This window comes from Taeniopygia guttata, chromosome 1, assembly GCF_048771995.1.
Source record: "Taeniopygia guttata chromosome 1, bTaeGut7.mat, whole genome shotgun sequence".
Classification (NCBI taxonomy): domain Eukaryota; kingdom Metazoa; phylum Chordata; class Aves; order Passeriformes; family Estrildidae; genus Taeniopygia; species Taeniopygia guttata.
In genome coordinates, this window is record NC_133024.1 from 74090685 (window position 1) to 74112021 (window position 21337).

At 35.8% G+C, this 21337-nt stretch overlaps 1 long non-coding RNA gene across 1 annotated transcript in view; it reads left to right on the top strand.

Annotated features, from left to right (window-relative positions):
• Nucleotides 1-575: 575 nt before the first annotated feature.
• LOC115495779 (uncharacterized) overlaps nucleotides 576-21337 on the top strand; it is a 28637-nt gene continuing 7875 nt past the window's right edge. The window contains exon 1 of the long non-coding RNA XR_012056736.1: nucleotides 576-938. This is a non-coding gene — a long non-coding RNA (uncharacterized lncRNA). The remainder of the gene's footprint in view (nucleotides 939-21337) is intronic.

Genomic DNA, 21337 nt, shown 5'->3' on the forward strand with positions numbered 1-21337 from the left:
CTTAAAATAGACTGATCTGAAAAATGTTCATCCTGTTGAGAGATGAAATACTGCAAAAGGGATAGGTAGAGCTGATATTGTCATTGAAACCACTCCATGTCTAAAGAGAATACTTTTGTGTGCTGAACTTTCCTCACCTAATGATGACAAACTACACAAACTGCCTGCAATTATTGGCACCACCCTATGAGGTTCTTTTCTCAGATAATTTAAAGTATGGTCTGCTAGGACAAGCTCTTAAAAGCTGCTGTACATAAAAGGAAACCTGTTGGGGTATGTTTCAAGTTTCCCTCACTTATGGTTGCTCCCTCTCCCCGTCTTTATGTTAAATGGTCCGGCCTCCCTTTTTCTCCTCCCCCCTCCGTCTGCCAGTCATCCCTCCCTCTACCCCATTGGTTCAGTTATGCTGAATCACTCCCCTGACCCCGCCCTGGGGCCTGTCCGTTACTCTGAGGCCCCTCCCTTTCACCTAGAAAGTTCTACCCAGGGCCTCGGCTGATAGGCTGGTCCTTGGGGGGGGGGTCCCCTCTCTCCCTCTCACCCCATTGGATGTTTCCCCTGCTTGTCACGTTGGTTGCCCCTCCCAGTTGTTATCCCATTGGTTGACTGCTGTTCCCGCCCCTGGTTACCTCCCCCATATAAAAGGCCGTGCACACAGTGCTCAGTGCTTTTTGGGACATATCTTCCTTTGGAGGCGTGATTGTCTCCTCAGACTTCTAAAAAACTTGGAACAGGGATACCCCCGAAAGGACCACTCCTTGCTTTTGTCATTGTCGTCACTCGCCTCTTCCTGTCTGGTGGCTTCGGACCCACAGACCATAGTTTTTGCCCGCAGTGGCATGTGAACGTGGCCCTTGCTGCTTGCAGTGCCAAAGGTACTGGGCTGCCAGAGACTTTGGGAAGGCACTGCGACAGCTACCTACCTAGCATTTGGACTGGTAAGTGCTCATTTCCCTTGACTTGAACTTTCCCTGACCCTACTGCTCAGCTGTTCTGAGACAGAAGTTAGTTGCAAGCCAATTTAAAAGAAGTAGCAGGACATATGGGCAGCTTTAGAACCAAAATGTTCTCTTCTAATATGAGGTCTTTGAGTGGTTTTTTGAGTGGTTTTCTTCAAGCTTCATCATCTAACTTTATTTTGAGATGATTTAAATACCTGAGAGATTCAAATCTACGGTTAATACTTTGTTTGAAAGGAACTAATTTCAGTAAATTATATAATCCCTATGAAAGCCTTTTTGATGCAAACATAAATGAATGTTCAGAAGAATTGCTATACTTAAATTCATTCCATAAATGTAGGACTAACAGTGATTTTGAGTTGTGGAGATCATCACATTTTTATATATATATATATATATATATATATATATATATATATATATATATATATATATATATAATATTAAATATGTCATATCTATAGATTCCTTTGATTTTTTTCAAAGTTTTACATAAAAAAAAATAAAATAAAATTGTGCAGAATTGTATGGGATCAGACTCCTGGGGAAGAAGACATGAAAGTTTGGAGAGAAAGGGAATGTTTACCTAGGCATTTCAACTGTATCCTTGTTAGAGATGCAGATGATTGTTATATGTCAAGCAGAAAGTATTTAAGTTAATCAGTTTCTTGAAAAAGTTTTCTTCTAATGGATTGTCAAAAGCAAAAAATGTTGTGTTTTTACTGCAGTGGATTACTAATTGTCATAGTTTCCTGAGAGGTCTGGAGAGACCAAATATTGAATCCCATTAATAATTTTCATTTAAGTAAAAAGAAAATTGCAGAAATGGAGATGGAAGCCAGAAGTTTGAAACTAAGTTGTGTGAGTGCAAGAATTTGAGAGCTTGTTTTCAACACAAATAAATGAAGGTGCTGAAGGTGCTAACCCCAAGTCCTGGCAGTAATCAAAGTAGAATGTGTTTCAGGTGCTACTAATGATGTACTATAATGCCTTTGCTAATTCAATCCTTAGATAAAATATATCAGATTCCTTATTTTCTTATGACCAAAGTATATAAAAAACCAAAACTTTCATTTTCAATAATATGTACTACGAACATGTTTTTAGAGACCTAAAAGTATCTTGTTTCTCTTTCATCTTCCTGGCTTTTTATATAGAGACAATCATGCATAAATTGTCCAAAGACTTGGACATAGATTAAGATAATGAAGAGATCATTTAAAAATAACAGTATTTAGGATGGTAAGCTAGTTTCAGACCATGTCTTAATTTTTACATTCTGTGAGTTTCTATACTTCACCTTTGCTGTGTGAGACTCTTCAGCACCCACAGCAGATTAAAACTGAAATGGTGCTGACTGTACATCAAATGTGAGCAGAGGAAAGATATCAGCAACTCTGAGCTGATGCCTTCAATCACTGGTTTGGTTACATCAAGTTCTTTGTCAGCAGAGCCCCCAGTGTACATGTAGAGCATGGCAGCAGAAAGTGCTTTTCTGCCACCATAGTCTCACTAATCTTCTCAATGACATAAACTAAGTATGACAATGACTCTGTCAGCATAAATGTCTCTGCATAAGGTATTTTTCTAACATAACAGTGCCAGTAAGGAGTGAGATTTTTTTCACACCCTCAGCTATGAAAGTTCTACTGATTAAAATTTTCAGTGTAATTTCAACTGAGATGCAAGACTAAGAAATCAACCTTAAAATGTCTAAGAATGCTTTCTCCCTTCCATCTGCCCAGAGTAAAAGCTGAGATGGCAGGAGCAGGATTTGTGAGCCACAGAAGTATCAAGATGATTTTTTTGTGGGGCTATAAAATTACAGGGTCATGTCACTCCCATTCAAAGATGATGTCAAGGAGTTTGGGGAGAATTAAGTAGTGTTTGGGGACTGTAGTGACATTAATCTGTGATATGGTTATCAAGATACCCCTTTCTGTACCTTGATATACTGGAAAGTTGCTTTTAGGAAATTGTCCATATAATGTAAGCTTTTTTCCATTGCCTTCTATAGGACACAGCTGGGCCTGTTGCCATTGCTCTAAGAAGTTTGTCAGTAACAGTGCTCTGTAGTATAAGCTGAATTTATTATGAATAACAATAAGAAATTATTATAACAAATGATATAAAAAACTGTAATATTTTTTATCTTGCTATATTCTCAGTTACCAAAAGCATGTACTTTATTGGGTACATGACAATATGGGCAAATAATGTGCATTATATAACATGCATACAGGTACACAGAGACCCAGACATACTACATATTTCTATATTTTCTATATAGTATATGTAAAGATGTGTATATAAATATATATGTATCTCTACATCATGCCTGGAGATGCTGAAATTTAGATTAATTTTTAGACTAATTTGGGTAAGCATAAAATACAATTTTGTTGGGAAAATGTTCTACTCTCTTAAGTGACAGATTCTGATTCCATTAGAGATACTCTAAGATCTGAGAGATACTCTAAGATCTGATCCACAAAATTTGCTCATCAATTAGTGAAGTGTTTGTTTATAATTACCATTATACTCAGATATACAGCCTGGTACCAATATATTAAAGAGAGTAAAATTTCTTCATAAACAGCTTCTTCTTGTATGCTACATTTGTTTTTTAAACCTGTAAAGTATCCTGCTAAGATGCAATTGAGAGATACCTCTGCCCAAATTAAGGAGCAAATGAGGCCACATGCTGAAGCTAATAGTATGGATTTTATTTAACAGTAAATGTGAGGTAGAGAGATATAAAGAAATATAAAAGTAGGAGGGGTGGGGGATGGACAGAGAGAAAGACAGAGATAGGAGGAATGACAGAGGTCATCAGAAGATGGTTGACTATTCTTCACCCTGGGCTTCCTGGTGGCAGTGGTCCTAATAACTTTTCACTATTTATACATTTTTGAAAACAAAGAAATTAATGGCCAAACATTTCTCTTATTCTATTGGCAGAATGATTCCCTCGCTTCTATTGCTAATTAATCCCCATGCTCAATTTTTCTCTTCTTGTGAATCAGTGGGTTTCTGAGTCAGTGGGTCTGTGCTTGCCAGTCGCAATCTACTCCAGGTGAATTACCTTTTACCCAGCCTGAGCTCTCTGAGTCTTTACATATCCCTGGAATAATTCTGGCAAAGTTCAAGCATTTTGCCCTCATTGTCTGCAATTACAGTTCACATTTAATGGTTCTATTAAAAGGCATTGCTTTATTCATAGCATTCACTCAGATTTTCAATTTTCTGCATGTTTGCCTTTGACTTCAGGTTCTTTGTATTAACTGTTTGTATTTATTTAACTTGGCATGTCTGTTTTATCTGCATTTCATATACACTTAATTACTGCAATTAGGTGGTTGAACTTATGAACTTGAATGTATCGCATGGGTAGTAAGTAACAGATTTTCTGGCTTGAGTGTTTCCTTCTTTGTGTATTTTCTTCTAGACTGCACACTTATTGTCTGAGTAGTTGTTAAAGTCATTGTTATTCTCTTGAGGATCTTCTGACAGTTATTCATTCTCTAGAGCATGAATAGTAGAGAATAGACTAGGCTAGACTAGACTTACCTCAAATGAAAATAGAACAGATTGGGTTGGAAGGAACATTAAGATCCTCTACTGTAATACCCCTACCATGGTTAGGGACACCTTCCACAAGACTAAGTTGCTCAAAGCCCGATACGACCTGGCCTTGATCACTGCCAGGGATGGGGCATCCACACCTTCTCTGGGAAATCTGTTCCAATGCTTCACCACTCTTATACTTAATCTGGGATAAACCAGCCCTTTCTGTTGGGTGTGGAAGATCCTTCCTGAGCTGAAGCATTTGCAGCATTTTCCAGAGGAAGCTACCTGATCTCTCCCTGGCCTAAGGATGATAGTCTAAATACCAAACCTTTGAGGTCTAAATCATCACCTAGTGACAGATTCCTCATGAATGTGTCTAGTTAGATAAATTAATCTCACCATTGGCTGATAGAATATACAATAGACCGTCATTTAATGAGGCACTTAACTGTATTATTCATCCAGTTAAACAAATATATTGTAATCAAGAAATTATTGCCTTTAACAAAAAGAAAGTATAGTCTTGAATACAATATATAAATAAAAGCCTTTAGTCAAGTTTTTTATTTTACTGCTGCAAATATTCAATCTGTAACTTCTCTTATATTGTTTCATGTTGTATTTCTAGACAAAAAATGGGGCTTTTTTAGTTCTCTATACGTAAATAGTGTAGTAGTTTAGATAATACTGTTTTTAATGTTAATATATAATTATGGAATGCTTATCAACACTCTTAAATTAGTACATGCTTAGTACTTGCAAAGTTCAAATCTTTCTTCAGGGATGTATAGGTGCTTTCTTTTCATTAGGTTTATCAATGATTTTAACATCAATAAAATCTAAAGCACACCAAGATTTACACTAAGTTGTGGCCTACATTTCAGGTCCAGATTTGAAATTACAGAAAAAGATAACAAGGTCATTTTAGAACCTGGGGACAAAAGGAAAAATGAAGGGAATGTCCCTAGGTCAGCCGCTCCTGATGTTTGAAGTCTGTGGAAACTCCTGCTACAGCTTTAAAGCACCTGAGCACAAAGAATATATACTGCACATTATTCGTCCTCAGAGCTGAACAAAAGTGCACTTCTGAAGAGCTCCTCACATGAGAATGCATAATTTATATTTGCACAGCACAAGCCAGGCAGAGGCTGTGTCCCAGCTAGTTCTGAAACTGGAGGCACCTTTGTGATGTGCCTGTGCCTGCCAGGGGTTATCTTATTGTACTTATGTTGCTTCCAAGGTCTAACGTAGCATAAATCTGCATTCAGAGTATGGTACTGCACTGTGCAGTCACATTGTAGCATTTAGAGCTAGCTGAGGTGTTCATAACACTGGGTATTACCTCTTGTAAGCTTGTCTTTAAAGCCCTAGAAGCTTGGACTGAAGTCAATTCATCTGAGATACTTGACACCTCTATTGGCTACAATGACAATGTTATGCCATAATGTGATAGTATTGCTGAATGCAATTTCTTCCTAGAAAGTAGAAATGTCAGTTCTGCGGATGGACATTGCTCTTGGTTCCCTAATGTGCCATATTAAGGAGAATCTTGAAAATCAAGGACTGTTAGTGCAAGCGTGGTTTCCATACTGTGCAGTAAGAATTTGAAAAGAAAACCTCATCTAATAGCTTCCCTATGAATACAATCAAGCAGATTTTAAATTATGTTTCAGTAATTTCTCAAGAATATGTAGATTGTTTCTTTTTAATCTGCCTTTTATGTAAGATCACCATTCCATCAGCATATTTTATATTACATTAAATAGACCTTGTTAGACTGTTATCGCTCTGTTCCAACCAGTCACAATGCCAGACTTGCACAAGTGTTTTGATTTGTATCTTCTAATCATGGTTGTCTGGATGGTGTCCTTGTTACAATCTCTGTACATGAGATAGTCAGTCAGTATTTTCTTGAATTGCAACATTAATATTTCACAATTCACTTTCAATACTCTGTCTCTCATTTCTTATAACAATTACTTAAAGAATTATTTCATTTCTAGAGTTAACTATGGGGTTATGATTTATTTTCATCCTGACAGAGTATTGTTCTCATTCCACTAGTGTTGGAAACATTGTTTGTAACCTTTTGCTCCAGCAACTGGAATTTCTACACATAATCTAAAAATGTGATCCTGATGATCTATGTAATAGATTTTTGCCTGCATTATTTCAGGCAATAAATAGCTTAGCAGCTATTATAAAGGTTTCCTTTATAAAGGTTTTATAAAGGAAAAGGAAAAAGGAAACCTTTATAAAGGTTTCCCATTTGTTTCTTGGAATGCCATGCAGTATCACTTTGAAATTAATATTTTTCAGGAACCTGAATCTCTTTCAATATATCTAAACATTGACAACTGCCATCACTTGAGGCTACGTGAAACATTTTCACAGAGTTGGCAGACAAATATAAAGGTAGAGGATGTGTGCAGGGATGTGCCTCTGGAGTGGCAACAATAGGCTGGGCATCATGCTCCCTGATTATAAAAATTACATACCTTAAAGCACCTGAAGCAATCCCTAGCTGCTGCTTTATCATGCACATAAAATATTTGAATAACTGTAGTATCAAGACAAGATTTAAGAGCTAAAATCCTTTAAAATTTCATACATTTAAAAGAATTAACATAAAACAAATTTTATGAGCATTTTACATTAAACACTTTTTTTCTCCCCTACAGATTTCATTCAAATATGCAGGGCAATGTGTAGCAGGGTCTTGTGTAAGTATATGCATTAGCCACTTCATGGAAAAACATGAAAATATTATTTCTGCAGTAAAAAATGTATACATCTGAAGAAAAAAAAGTACACACCTTTGAAAATTAGAGATAAAAATTATGTATCAAACTATAACCAAATAAGCCTGTGCAACTCTACTTGCACAAGGACAACTGAGAACAAAGTTTTTCTTGTAAATGTTAGTTGGAGGGTGATGAGATGCATTATGGATTAAATAATTATAATTAACTTCTTCCAAAAATTATAACTCCTCAGAACAACAACAAAAAAATTCTTTATTACAAAAATTCAGTATTTGATCTTGATGTCCCAGTTCTGTACTGAATTAAATTTATTGCTCACTTAGCTCTTCTGAAACGAACCATTTATACCTGCAACAATAGCCTGTAATTAAACTATTCCATGATCTCTATTATCTGCCTTACAGAAAGGTTCAGGAGAGTAATTAACACTCTTCACAACAGCAAAAACTGTTATTAATCAACAATAAAACAAACACCTGGAAACAATTGCAAAATAGTAGGTTTAGAAATTAATAGGTGCGTAACATGAAGACCAGTAAAATTTAGCAGCTGTTTGAGAATTTACTGGAAAAACACTGCAGTATTTTTACATTTCTAATACCAAAGGTAGATTTAATTAGCAAAGGTGATCCTAATAGCAAATTTGGACCTAATAGATGGGGGTCTTATCTTAGGTAGCTAGACAAACACTGCTGACTTAAAATTTAAGCACAAAGCTGAATATCTGGTTCGATAGCATTATTTCAGCTGTTTTATTTGCCAATACAAATTATAATTTTGAATTGCTTATATTTATATATTGTGAAGTATCTCAGTAGTTATGTGGGATTTATAATACTTTTCAACCAGCCTGTAGATTCAACTAGGTAAAATGAATATATCAGAGAGCCTGAATTCTTGCTTGACGTGTCTAGATCCTATTATAAAATATCATTTCTCTTGGTTTTTGAGTGTGGTCATAGCATTTTTTTATCTAAAATTTTTAGGTGGGGTTTTTTTCTGGATTCTTTGCTTGCCTTTTCTTAGATATTTCATAGAATGAGGGCAGAAGGTAAGTACTGCCTACTTACTGTAGTCAAGTGCCCTTCCTGTCCTTTAGTGCTACCCTGAGTTCATTGCCCCTGACATGACCATGAGCCATCATTTCTTAATGGCCTTACTGGGAAAAGGCCAAGGTTGGCCTCACAGGGATGAATTTGCACAGGGGCTCTATAGCTCCCTTCCCTTCTAGAGGCCAGACTGACTGTGCTCAAAGACAGTGCTGATGTGGTGCAGCTGCCTAATATTTCAAAAAATCTCTGGGAGAGGACTCTGGGTGGCAGAAGGACCTCGTGGAGGCCTTGCTGGAAACCTCTACCCCACAGCACTGAAGCTGCCCCTCTGCTCAGACCCACAGTCATGGCCTTTGCCTGAGCTATGTCATTGATCTGGCCATGCAAACCTGCTGGCTCAGCTGCGTGTGTCCACTTCAGACTGCGCTCCTGCAGACATCACAGTGACTGCAGGGCTTGTCTGACCATGAGAACGATCAGTGGTCCTGCTCTGCTCTTTTTGCACACATATGGCTGGGCACTTTGCTCCCCAGCAACAGCTCACTGCTCTCTCCACCTCTTTCTGGATTTGGCACTAATGCAGGGAGCAGAGGCAGGAGCATTCACAGGAGCCACTGCTTCTGCTCTCACCACTCCTCTCCTGGGTGGGGAAGTTTTCCTTGCGCACTTGAAGAAGGGCAAATACTTAAATGCAGCTGCTGAACAATGAAATGAAGAGTGCTCAGTGGACAACCTGGCAGGTAGCTAAATCACTTGTCCAAAACTGCAGATCACCTTTTATCTCCCTAATGATTTATCGGAACTACTTTTTCTTTTTACCCTTTATTAAAGATCTATACTTGTTTTCCCACCTCAGAATATAACAACTGTTGTTGGTATCGTGATATCCTCTGGCATTCAAAAATCATTCTGAATGACAAGGTGAAAGCAGCTCTGTTATTCTGCTTTTGCCTTCAGTCCTCTTGATTTATGTATTAAAGCTTTTAACTAAATTAATTTTTTAATTTCATGGTTTTTTGCCTCTTTTTGGTTAGAACCTCACATTCTTAGGTAATAATACAGAAATTAGAATATAGGAAACTAAAATAATTGATTTTATGAAAATAATTGATTTTAGGAAATCTGGTGAATCTCAGTGATGGTTGCATGGACTTTGTTGGTGTACTATTTTGGAAAAATCCTTTACCCGGAATTATACAATGCTTCATCATCTCCTCTATGTCATATTGTTAACATTAATTTTATTTTGTATGAAAAAAATTTTCATTGAAGTACTTGTCTCTCCTATGCACTAGCATTCAGCTCACACAGGGGTTGATACTGTAAATTATTCCATATTTCTCTGAAATTATTTGAAGCCAAATCAGCTGAGTAGACAATGTTTATGAAGGTTTCATTACATTTTTAAAGCATGCAATGTATCCTGGAGCAGTATATTATTTCCCTAGAACAGTATAAAAAGAAAACATTACATTATTTTAAAACTTTGACAAATATTCTATATATAATTACTCAACTTTGTGAATACCATTATTATCCATTATGAACATGGTATCCTGAACAAAGCATTCAGTCTCTTTGTTGGTTTGGTTTGGGGTTTTTTTACAGTTAAGGTGTACATTTAACACATAGGTTCATGTTGTTCTAAGTGTGCTTTTATGAAGAAATAAATAGATAAACATTCAATCACAAGGAACTAGAAAATTTGTGTCCACAGTATGTCTCCCACAACATCTAGAAACTTCTTAGTCCCTCATATTTTACTTTTAGCAGTAATTTTACTCCAGTGTCCTGGGGTGCTTTGAGAGATCTGGGTTTGAATGTTCAGGACACACAGGAGACTCAGAGGTCCACACCAAGTGCACACATAGTAGGGACAGGATTGAGAACAGAGAAACTTCCCATTATGATTCACTGCTGTACCCATTTCTGCAATGCCCCTGTTACCTATGAGATGTGTCTCTGTTGTATAATCCAAAGTATATGAATATCAGGGTTATATAGAAAATGCTACTTTTTATTTTAATTTATAGAATGTTATGTATTTTTTCCTGTTTGGTACTTTAAACTTTTTTTGGTTTTCTCTAGAAACTACCTAAAAGCAAGATAATACTAATGTGGAAGTACAATTAGGAAATGATGGGGATATTTATTTCATTTGATTAATACTTGAATTCTTCTTTTCCTTCATACAAGTACAGCCAATGATTAGACTCTAATGAGTGCAATCTGATTTAAATAGGAATGAGAATTTTTGGCATTGTAACTTTTAAAAATATAATCCGTGTGACCAATATTCCTAATTTTTGTTGATCTCTTTAATTTATTTTTATGACCCGAGAAGTTGCTTTTCTACAATAAAAAAGTTTAGGGATTATTTAATCTCTTCTTTTACTTGGGTATCTGTAATTATTTACTTCCTTGAAAAACAGTGGATGACAGTAGATACAAATGAAAACCATTAATCTCTGTATAATGCATGCTGAGTTTGGACTGTGTCCAGGAAGTATCTTACTTAAATATACTGGTCAAGACAAAAATCTTTGAAAATTACTGAGGTTTGAATACAATCAAAGAAGATGCAGCTGTCCCATTTCTACAAGTTAACAGAGAAGATGTGTCTTTCCAGAATCTTCATGTCTAAATTCAGATTTAAGTTTTATATGTCTATATCTTTCTACTTTTCCCTTATTATCTTGCTTTCATAAAAAATGGAGTAAAATAAATGGAGTTAAGAAATATAGTTAACATTAGTAGCAACTAAGATCAAAACATGTACAGCAGATGCACTAATGCTCATTGTTGAAAATAATCATCATCTGGATGATTTTATTGAGACTTCTCTATTTCCTGCATGCTACATAAGTCCATTGAATAGGCCTGCTCTTGAACAGGGTGTTTGTAGGGATTTTGGGATTAGGACTTTTGATTTGTTTTCTTGGTTGTTTAGTTTGTTTGCTTTTGTTTGGGATAGGTAATTTTTCTTTTTAAATTTTTAAAACTATTTTTGCTACTTCCTCTTCTAACTCTGTAGATCAATGTAAGTTATCTGTTGCCAAATAATTTTTGTTATCTTATAGATACCTGATTTTTAGGGTCCCATGACAAAAATGATCAAGTGTTTCTAACTTTAGACATTGCATCTTTGGCTTTGACTTTGTTCATGGACACTCACATTTCCATGTGCTGTTCCACACATGTTTTATGCTGTCTGCCTAAGAGCAAGTGCAGGGGGCCAATATATGGGCTTTGGTTGAGTGCAGTGCTAATGCAGTTGGACTGCTTCTGGTGTATGAGGTACGTCTTTCAAGCTGAGTTAAGTCTGTTTTGTTGGGTGTTGTTTAGTTTTGTTTGTTTGTTTTTAATTCATGTTTATTTATAAAACTAAAATGGCCTTGGGGTTTTGTTCTTATTCTGTTTGAAGCAGTCTAACTTGGACTTGCAGCAGAAAATTTATACCTACGTGTACTACCTTTTTTTCCTACCTGATGTTTTCTTCCTTCCTCCTTCCAAGTGTACCCCTGACAGCCTTACAGTTGACTTTTCAGTGAGAAGAGGCCATAATGCCTTTCCACAATTTTTTTTCCAGGACTCTGATAATTTTTTTGAATGTGCAGGAGTCCCAGAATGTCTGTGAATCGATATGCTTAGTTCCTCCATTAGCATCACTAATTCCCTAAATTAGCTCAAAACTGACCACTGCAAACCAAAGACATTTTGGTAACATTTACAGAACCTCTTCTTTTATTTATATAATTAATTTAAATTGACTTTTTAAAGGTTATTCTCTATTAAATCCTTACAAGGATATCCAGATCAGTATAAACTGTTGATTTCTAATGACTTAGCAATGAAATCTGTCAGCTGTCAGAAATCTGAATAGCCAAGGCTATTCAATATTAATACCATTATCAGTTCCATTTGTTCTCCAACACTGTGTTTCGGAAGTTAAATACTTCTGTAATGATACTGTTCCCAATTCACCATCTGTTGAATGATGATAGGTCTTTATGCAGCACTTACAGCAAAAATTAATATTGAAGTCTTCTATGGTGATTAAAAAATTGCTGGTTTTTGAGACATCAGCAATGCTGTTTCACAAACATGTCTTTAGAAAGATAAGAGTGAGAAAACAGCCTAAAACCTTTGAGAAGATTGTAAACAAATCAGACGCTACTGCAGGAAATGTAAATCAGGAAATGCTGGTGAAAAGAGCTAGAAGGCACAGCTTAAAAAATAAAGACACTGAGTAGGATTGTCCAGAATCCCAGTAACAGGGAAGTAGGAATCAAATTCTTGTAACAGCAAGTTGGATACTTCACCTTAAATATGTTAGAAAGAAAATGAGAGACAGCACACATTCCTAAATTAGCTAAGAGACACTGAGGAACTTCAGGAAGTACTTCAAGAATTATCTACTTTTGCATTTTCTTGCCTTAAAGTTTCTTTTGTAATATTTTCTTTAACATAATTGTACTTTTGTTTTTAATGCCCATCAGGCACAGAGCAATTGCTTTGAGATGTGACAATATCGTATGGGTAAAAGAAGAATGGTGGCTGAGAATGATTCTCCAGCTGAGGATTGATACATTGCTCAAGGGTCTTTGCCTAATTAATTTATTTATGTGCTCTCAGGCTTTTATGAGAAAGGAGGGTTCTAGAGACCTGGTAAACCTGCCTCCAGTTACAAAGGATCATTTTGGAGTGGGACTTCGCAAATGTCTTAAGTTGTGGAGGGCTTTTTTTGATAGATAAAAGGAGTCTCAAAATTTCTGGGATGTATCCAGTTCAATGGATGTGAGCAGACTCACCAAACAAAACAGTAAAATTTCCTTTACTATTTCTTATTCTTTTGTCCCCAGAAGATTGTCCACTATTCTCATATTCTTTGCACTGATGCTTCTAAGTAGGATTCTTGCAAGAGAGTTTCTGATAAAATGAAATGTTTAACAGAAGCATCAGTTGGAATGAGTGATAAAGGAACATCCATATTTTCAAGAGCTAAATCTTTTGAGATCAAAATTCCTGAAACAAGCTAATTTGTCTTCAAAATATGCATAAAACATAAGCCTGTATGCCTGTACTATTTTCAGGACTCAACCTCTGTGTCAGACATGGATTTCCTAACCTGCTGTGATAAAGCAATTACCTCAGGCTTTGAAGTCAACTATGAGAAACTTTTTAAGGATTCCATAGTCTGGTGGAGACATCTGGCTGGAAAACGGAAATTAGTGCAAATTTATTGCATTAACCTAAGAAATATATATGAACCAACAGCCTCAATAGAACGACTGAAAATGTATTTCAGAAAATAGAATGACTATAAATACAGTGGGTGTTTATACTCTAAAAATAAAAGACGTTATTTATGTCTTTTGAATTGTCTAAGCCACTTCCTGTTAGGCTATGAAGCCACCGAGAATAACTCTTCAGTAAAATGTAAATACTACTTTTTCAATTTGTCTTTTGCCTGCTGTATTTGGTCTGACAGATGGCGTTAATTTTCCCCATAGCAGCCCACATCCTGCTGTGCTTTGGAGTGGTAGCTGGAAAGGTGTTGGCAACACACACCAGTGTTTTGGCTTTGGCTGAGCAGAGCTTGCACAACATCAAGGCTGTATCTCCAACCTTTCTCTCTCTCCAGGAAGCTGGGAGGAAGCAAGATCTTAGGAGGGGACGCAGCCAGGATGTCAGATCCAGGCTGGCCAAAGAGTTATTCTTTAACATATGGTGTCTGCTCAGCAATGAAGCCTAGGAGAATTGGGAGGCAGTGGAGTGGCATTTGCTAATATGACAATTGATTTCCAGGACAAATGTTATGTGCACTGCAGCCCTACTTCCAGGGAAGTGGATGGACATTACCTGCTGTTGGGAAGTAGAGAAGAAATCATTTGTGTTTTCTTTGCTTCCACACACAGCCTTTTTTTTTTTAATATTATTTTTTTTTATTTTATTATCTGCCTTTATCGTGAACCATGAGATTTTTCCCATGTTATTTTCTCACCCTGATGAGGAAGGCAATGACAGCACATGTTAGTGGTCCAGCCACAATCAACATAGCACAGTCCTTGTTGGCTCACAAACAAGGACATGAGGAATTTGAGACAAAGCAGAGTCAAAGGGTGGGATGTATTTGGGGTTTGTGGCAGGGTTTTGGTAGCAGGATGGCTTTTGTGGGAAGCTGCTTGAAGCTTCCCCTATGTTTGACATAACCAATGCTAACCAGCTCCAAGACAGACCCACTGCTGGCTAAGACCGAGTCCATGAGTGATGCTGGGATGACACATCTAAGAAGGAGAAAAAACCCTGTGCAATTCAGCCAAAGGAGTGAGAACATGTGAGAGCAACGGGCCTGCAGACCAATGTCAGAGAAAGAGGTTGGGCAGGAGGTTCTCCAGGTACCTGAGCCAATTCCCCCACAGCCCGTGGTGCAGACCATGGTGAAGCAGCTATGCCCCAGCAGCCCATTTCATTATCATACTCTGATTTAATTGACAGTAAATGAAACTAATTTCTCCAAGTAAAGTCTTCTTTGCCTGTGACAGTAATTGATGAGTGATCTCTCCTTGTCCTTATCTCAATCCACGGGCTCTGTGTTGTTTTCTTTCCCTTTTCTAGTTGAGAAGGGGAGTGATAGAGCTTCTTTGGTGAGCACCTGACATCCAAAGCCCTGAAATTGTTCTTCCTTTATATTTATTAAAAGCAGAACAAATATATTCATAACAGCATGAAAATTGTCCTGATTCAATGACTTCCAGATACACTAGGTAGGATACATTTTAAACTTTATTTGGTTTTGTCTAGAAATTACCTAAAGGCAAGATAATAATAATGTGGATGTTTAATTAAATTACTAGATTTTTTTTATTATCTCTCTGTGCCTCACTTGCGAAGTTAAACTTTCATATACAGTTTAAAATATATAAACCCCCATTTTCAGGGTGTTACAGCTTAGTGAGACAGATTTCACCTTTACTGATTATTTTGATATTTGTAAATTTTCCCAATTTTTCTCTTACATTTTTATTAACATTTTGTCATAGTGCTGAAAACAATGTATGTTGATTTCTTCCTTTCAAAGACAATTAATAGTCAGATGATGCCATCTGTAGAATGTAAAATTCATAATCTGTAACCCCCTTATTTACTAAAAATATTTTACAAACTATGAAAAAGCACCAAAAAAAACCCAAACAACCCACAGTACCAAACTCTACATAAACCCACAAGAAAACAAAAATAAAACCCACAATTGTTTTCTTAATATGCAAATACAATTTCATAGAAAACTGAAAGGTTTTCCTGTCTTTGCTAACTTAGAAATCAACAATTTTGTATGAGCATATATATAGGAAAGATGAGATTGTAGATATAATCTGAAATATTTTCTCTTTCAGATTTTAAAACTTCTTCAATCCTTGGCTTAATCCTAAAATTTTACTCTTTTAACATTCATTTTCCATATAGTTTTAACCTGACCCATATTTTTTCCCACCATGAATGACTCCTAAAATAAATGTTACTATTTTTTCTTTTAAATTATCTAACCCATTTCCCTTCTAAAATTTCTACTGATGCTTGGTGATGGTGACAGGACTATACTAGAGCTTTCAAAGAGATTATTTCCTTTGGGTGGTTACTTCTTCAGAAGAAGAATAGCTTAATCTTTACTTTTTAATTTAGTGATTAACTAAAGATTAAAGGTTGAGTCAAAATCTTGGAGTTGGTTCTATTTCCACCAAAACATTGTTCCAATGAACAACTAATTATTGAATTACTCAGCTTTGTTTCGATGGAAAGCATTTTTTCTTAAAGCAAAAAAACCCTAGTAATTTAATTAAACTATAATATTCATAAAGTACTTGTTTAAAATCTATGTTGGTGTGACATGCCAGTTACATGAGACTGGTATATTGTGTGTGCTTCTTTCTTTCAGACACAAACTTTTCAATGGACTTCTCTAGTGGAACTTTAGATTATCTATTTTTACTTTAATCTTCATTTATACAGTCTCTGCTGGCAGAGAGAGGAGTTGACATGCTGTTTGCTTAGAGCACCTTTGAACTTATAACCTTGCTATCTAAAAAACAACATGATAATAAAAAAGTGTCATTTTCTTCATGCTGTGCATAACAGGTACTTACAAGAGAGGTGCACAGGCTAACAACTCTAAAAGAATCCTTATTTTCTGAAGTGAATCTGTTGACCTTGAAATATGGTGAACTATTTCTAAAAAGCATTATGTACATTTAAAATAAATGTTAATCACTTCTGAAAAATCTGTGCCTTATTTTGAAGTGACCAATATGTTTCCTTGAAATTAAAACTTTTAGCTCTCTGTATCTTTAATTCTTAACTGTCTATACTGCATCAGCTTTTAGTCTAAGTGATTCAAATGGTACAACCAGACTAAAACTTACAAATAATCTAATATAATTTGATCTTTTAAAAGCACTATTTATTTTTAGAGTAAAAAGAGTTATGTATTTTTATCAATTGTAGAGGCAGAATGTTATAAACTTCTGACATTTGTAAAAATACTGTATTCCTCTGATTATTGGAAAGACAAGAAATTTAAAAAAAGATGTGGCAAAGTACTTCGAGGCTAAAGAATTTGCATCTGGTTTGAACTAAAACCATAAGTTTTGACTCTGAAGTAATTTCTAATGAGAAATTGTATCTAAGTACTCTGTTTTTAGACTTGACCCAAAAAAATTAAAAAGAAAAAGAAAAAAAAAGAGAAAGAAGATTAACAACTTTGACAAGGAGATGAACCCAAGATGGTTTAGTAATACAAGCTTACTTACATGGTTAGCATGAAAATCCTTTTGCCAATGCAAGAGAGAAAGGAGTGGGCTAAGATGGTTGATAGTTTTCCAGTATAAACTGGTTCTTTTTCTCCCTTAAATGATTTTTCCCTTAATTGCTCTAAATTTGAATTATTCTCTCAATTGAAAAGTTGACCCTTTTTTGTGCCAGAAGAATTAATATGTAGAGAGATAATACAAGCAACTTTTACTGTTGGACCTGGAGGTAATACCTCACAGAACAAGAGGTGAAGAGAGAAATGCTTCAAGTGTGCATAAAGACTGGAATCCAGGGAAGATTTTTGACAAGTTGTACATATTTTACTGTGTCTTCACTTTTGTTAAAAGGCAAGTCTTCAGGGAATATCTCAATAGTGCTAACAAAGTCCAGTCCCTTGTATAAATGAAAAAGGCAGGATCCTTCTTTGAATCACCCTCTGTAAGAATCCAACTTTATAGACTAAATTAGCAGCTGAGAAGCCCTTGTCTCTCTTCATTGACTATTAAAGAAGAAATGAAGATCAGTGTCTCTAAGCACAAATTAATCCTTAAGAAGACCTTTCACTTAATTGAACCATGACTGTAGATGATGTCCCATCACGGGATGGCTCTTCAGTGGTTCCTTAATGCGGGCAGCCCTGGATGACAGCTGGTTCTACGGACAGAGCTGCAAAGGGAGGGGGCAGAGGGAAAAGGTAGCAGGCTATATCGTGGACTGAAAGGAAAGGATAAACACAGGGTATTTCAAAATTATGAGAACAGAGTGCTTTGGAACACAGGACTCATTCAGAAGAAAAGGAATTTTCTTGCTTCAGATTGTCAGGCTTCTCTGCTTGTTTATTCCAGTTGTGTAGAGAGAAACAGGACTGTGAACATATTTTTTTCTTAATAACCAGTATTGTACTGAAAAAACACACAGCTTCCACAGGATCCAATCAAATGTAAATTAATTGCACATGCTTATGGCAAATATTTTCAAGACAGCTGATAATCTAAAATTTGTGTTCAACATGATTCTATGAACTTGGAGCTGCACTGAATGTTTTCCTTCATGATTGAAAAGATTGAAAAGCTCTGCTTTGGATGTTGTTTTTTTCTGAGGCAGTTGGAATAAGATGTATTTCTAGTCAGGTATTTGGAATATCTATACAGGTATTTGGAACTGCACTGAAAATGCATTCCATTGCACATAGAGAAATGAAGGCTGCTTTCAGATGGAAGGGATTTTTCTTCAGTGGCACTCAATTCTGCATTTATATGAAAATATAGGAGTGGATGTATAATGTCTATAAGCAGTTTTAATAATCCATGTCTCTGATATAGATACAAAGATTTTTATACATATTTTTCCTGCTGGTATATCCTGTCACGACACTCACTAATTACTTTCAGAAAATAAGCATTTCACTATCAGCAAGGTCACTTGCATAGAATTTTTCATGTTTGGTTATATCTATGCTTGTGCAGGCAAGCTATAGTACATGAAAAATTCACTGTCACTGTATCCATGATTCACCAACCAAAATGCCTGTCCTGTGGAACTGTATCATTACTGTCAAAATTTGGGAAGTTTTACTTACCAGACAGACACCCTAAGCAAATAGGTTATAATCATGTGTCTCACTATATCAGGCTATGTCTTCCGGCCACCTGCTGTGGAAAGCAGAAGCAAAGTGTTAAGCCTGCAGCAGTCAAGGACTTACCTTTAAGCTCTTGGTTCTGCATCAGCTAGGACTCCCTGCTGCCCAGAAGTGAGCTTCTCTTTCTGACTGGAAACAGGATTGCATTCTGACATTCTGAAGTGCTCCTATTGTACATTTTTGTTCAGCTCTATTAGCAAGGTCATTTTGTGCCAACAAAATAAACTCTTACAATGTAAACACATCATATTCTATTTAGAATGCATTTATACTTTTTTAAACTTTTAATTGCACAGGAAATAATATAAATTACAAAATTAGGATGCTTTTGATATCATCTAATAAAATAGCAAATAAATCACACTTCAGTCTTAAGGTGTGGAAATGATATAACTAATGGTGCTAAAAGTTAATTACAATTATTTCATTGCTGTAGGACTTCTTATATTATGCAGTTCTTTATGTTCCTGAATTTGTTTATAATAGGATGTTTGCACCTTTACCAGTAGGAGAATATTGTAGTAAGCAACAAAATCATGTTTTTGAAATGAAATATTTTTGACAGGAATAGTAAGACAGACATCATTCTGTTCTAATATAGTTCTTTAAATGATGTGTGTGTGTATTTGTGTGTGTGTGTTTTATTTAGCCCAACAGAAAATATATTCTTATGATGAATCTCAAGTGACAATTTCATTTATTAGTAAAGCTTATAATTTATGACAGTATTGTGAACTTTATTAATGTCTCAATTTGACTGGAGTTGATCTGTTAATCTGAGTGTGTAACGATGGATAATACTGGGAAGCCTTGCACATCAAACAATAGTCTTTCTCTAAAGAGATAATGCTCATGAGTAACTAGGATCAATTAATTGAAATGAAACAATTATATTTTCTCTGTTTATTAATGAGCATTGATTTGTTTAGTGGCTTCAAACATCTAATGCCCAGTCAGTTTCTAAGTAATTAAATAGCATATGAATAAAGGAAAGAATTTTTAGACTATGAAAAGAAAAACAATGGACTAATTCTCTGCATATGTTTGACTGTAACTGGGAAAAAAATAATACAATAAAGTTAGGAGTAATGTATATGGAAAGGGGAAATAGAATGTGATATATGATTCTTGAGTGTTTTATCCTATATCCCTAAGTCAAAATGAGAGTTGTGAAAATGAACATATTAAAAGTAGCACTCTGTCCCATTTGTAAATTCCTATTGTAACATTTATATTAGAGACAATCACATTATTTCTAAATAATACATTTTCACAAACTTAAACAAGACTATATATCAAAGCTCTTTCTGGACTATCTTTGCTTTTCACTGCAGCCAAAAGACATACTTTTTAAGAATTTATCAGCAGAAAAGAAAATTAATATAAAACCTGACCATGTCTCAGTGAACATGAGTAAAAGTTAAGTTAATACAGCAAACATGACACTGAACTAAGTACAAATTCTAGTCATTGAATGCTGGAAACACTTGAAAATATGCACAAGAAGCATTTCAGTCTCCCCTGAACTACCTCCATATTTAAGTCTCTTTGAACTACCTGTGATAATGGTGGGAACATTGTCCCAAATGTGGGCAGCAGTAATTCACACACCAAGGAGAGGTATTTCTCTTTTCATTCTAGTTGGCACAAAGCTGGGTGGTAACCAATAAATGGCTAACTTACCTATCATCAAAACCTTACGCTATTTATAAAATTTAATAAACAAATGTATCAGCATTTATTGGTTGCATGGTACATAACAGTTATTAAGTTTGAGGCTACTCAAACCCCTGTTTGCCAGCTATATCTCTCACTTCTCATGCTAATTAGTCCTGATGTGCTGTTCTTTCTTCCATTGGAGTCTGGGGTCCATTTTGAGTTGGCAGTCAGTAAGTCAGTGGCTGCACACTCATCCTTCCAAGCTTACCTTCCCCCTAGATACTGATCAGTTCTGCTCCACACTGTACCACACACTCCTGCTGGTTCTCATACAGACAGCCCATTCAATTTGGGATTGTCTTCACTCTTCCTTAAAGCAAAAAATTAGCTGAGCATACATTGTTCACAGTGCAATTGCTTTATCATAATTGCTCATCTATAGCTACTGATTAACAACTAAAAAAAAACTGCAAAGCTTGATCCAAATCTTCAGGGGCTCAGATCATGGGGGACTTGATATCAGAATTACTCCCTTTGGTACTGCTGCTGGGTATGAATTCTCATACAACTGAAGTCAAAACAATCAGGACCGTTGCTCACCTGAAGATAAACCCCTTGCAAGCAACCATTGCAATGCACATTGAATATGGTTCTGATAAGGGAAGACAATAAATTGGCACAAATCTCTCTGTTCTCATCTCTGTGCTGTGATTCAACTTATCCTATAAGTGTCAAAACCAGATTAATTATTCCTAAAATTGTTCATCTTGAACTTAGGCATCCAAAATTAAGAGGTATATATCTCACCCTGTGTGAGTTTGAAACAAGTTCTTTTAGGCTGTTCCTCGTGCTATCTACCAGCAAGGAAGTTTTTTCAGTAGT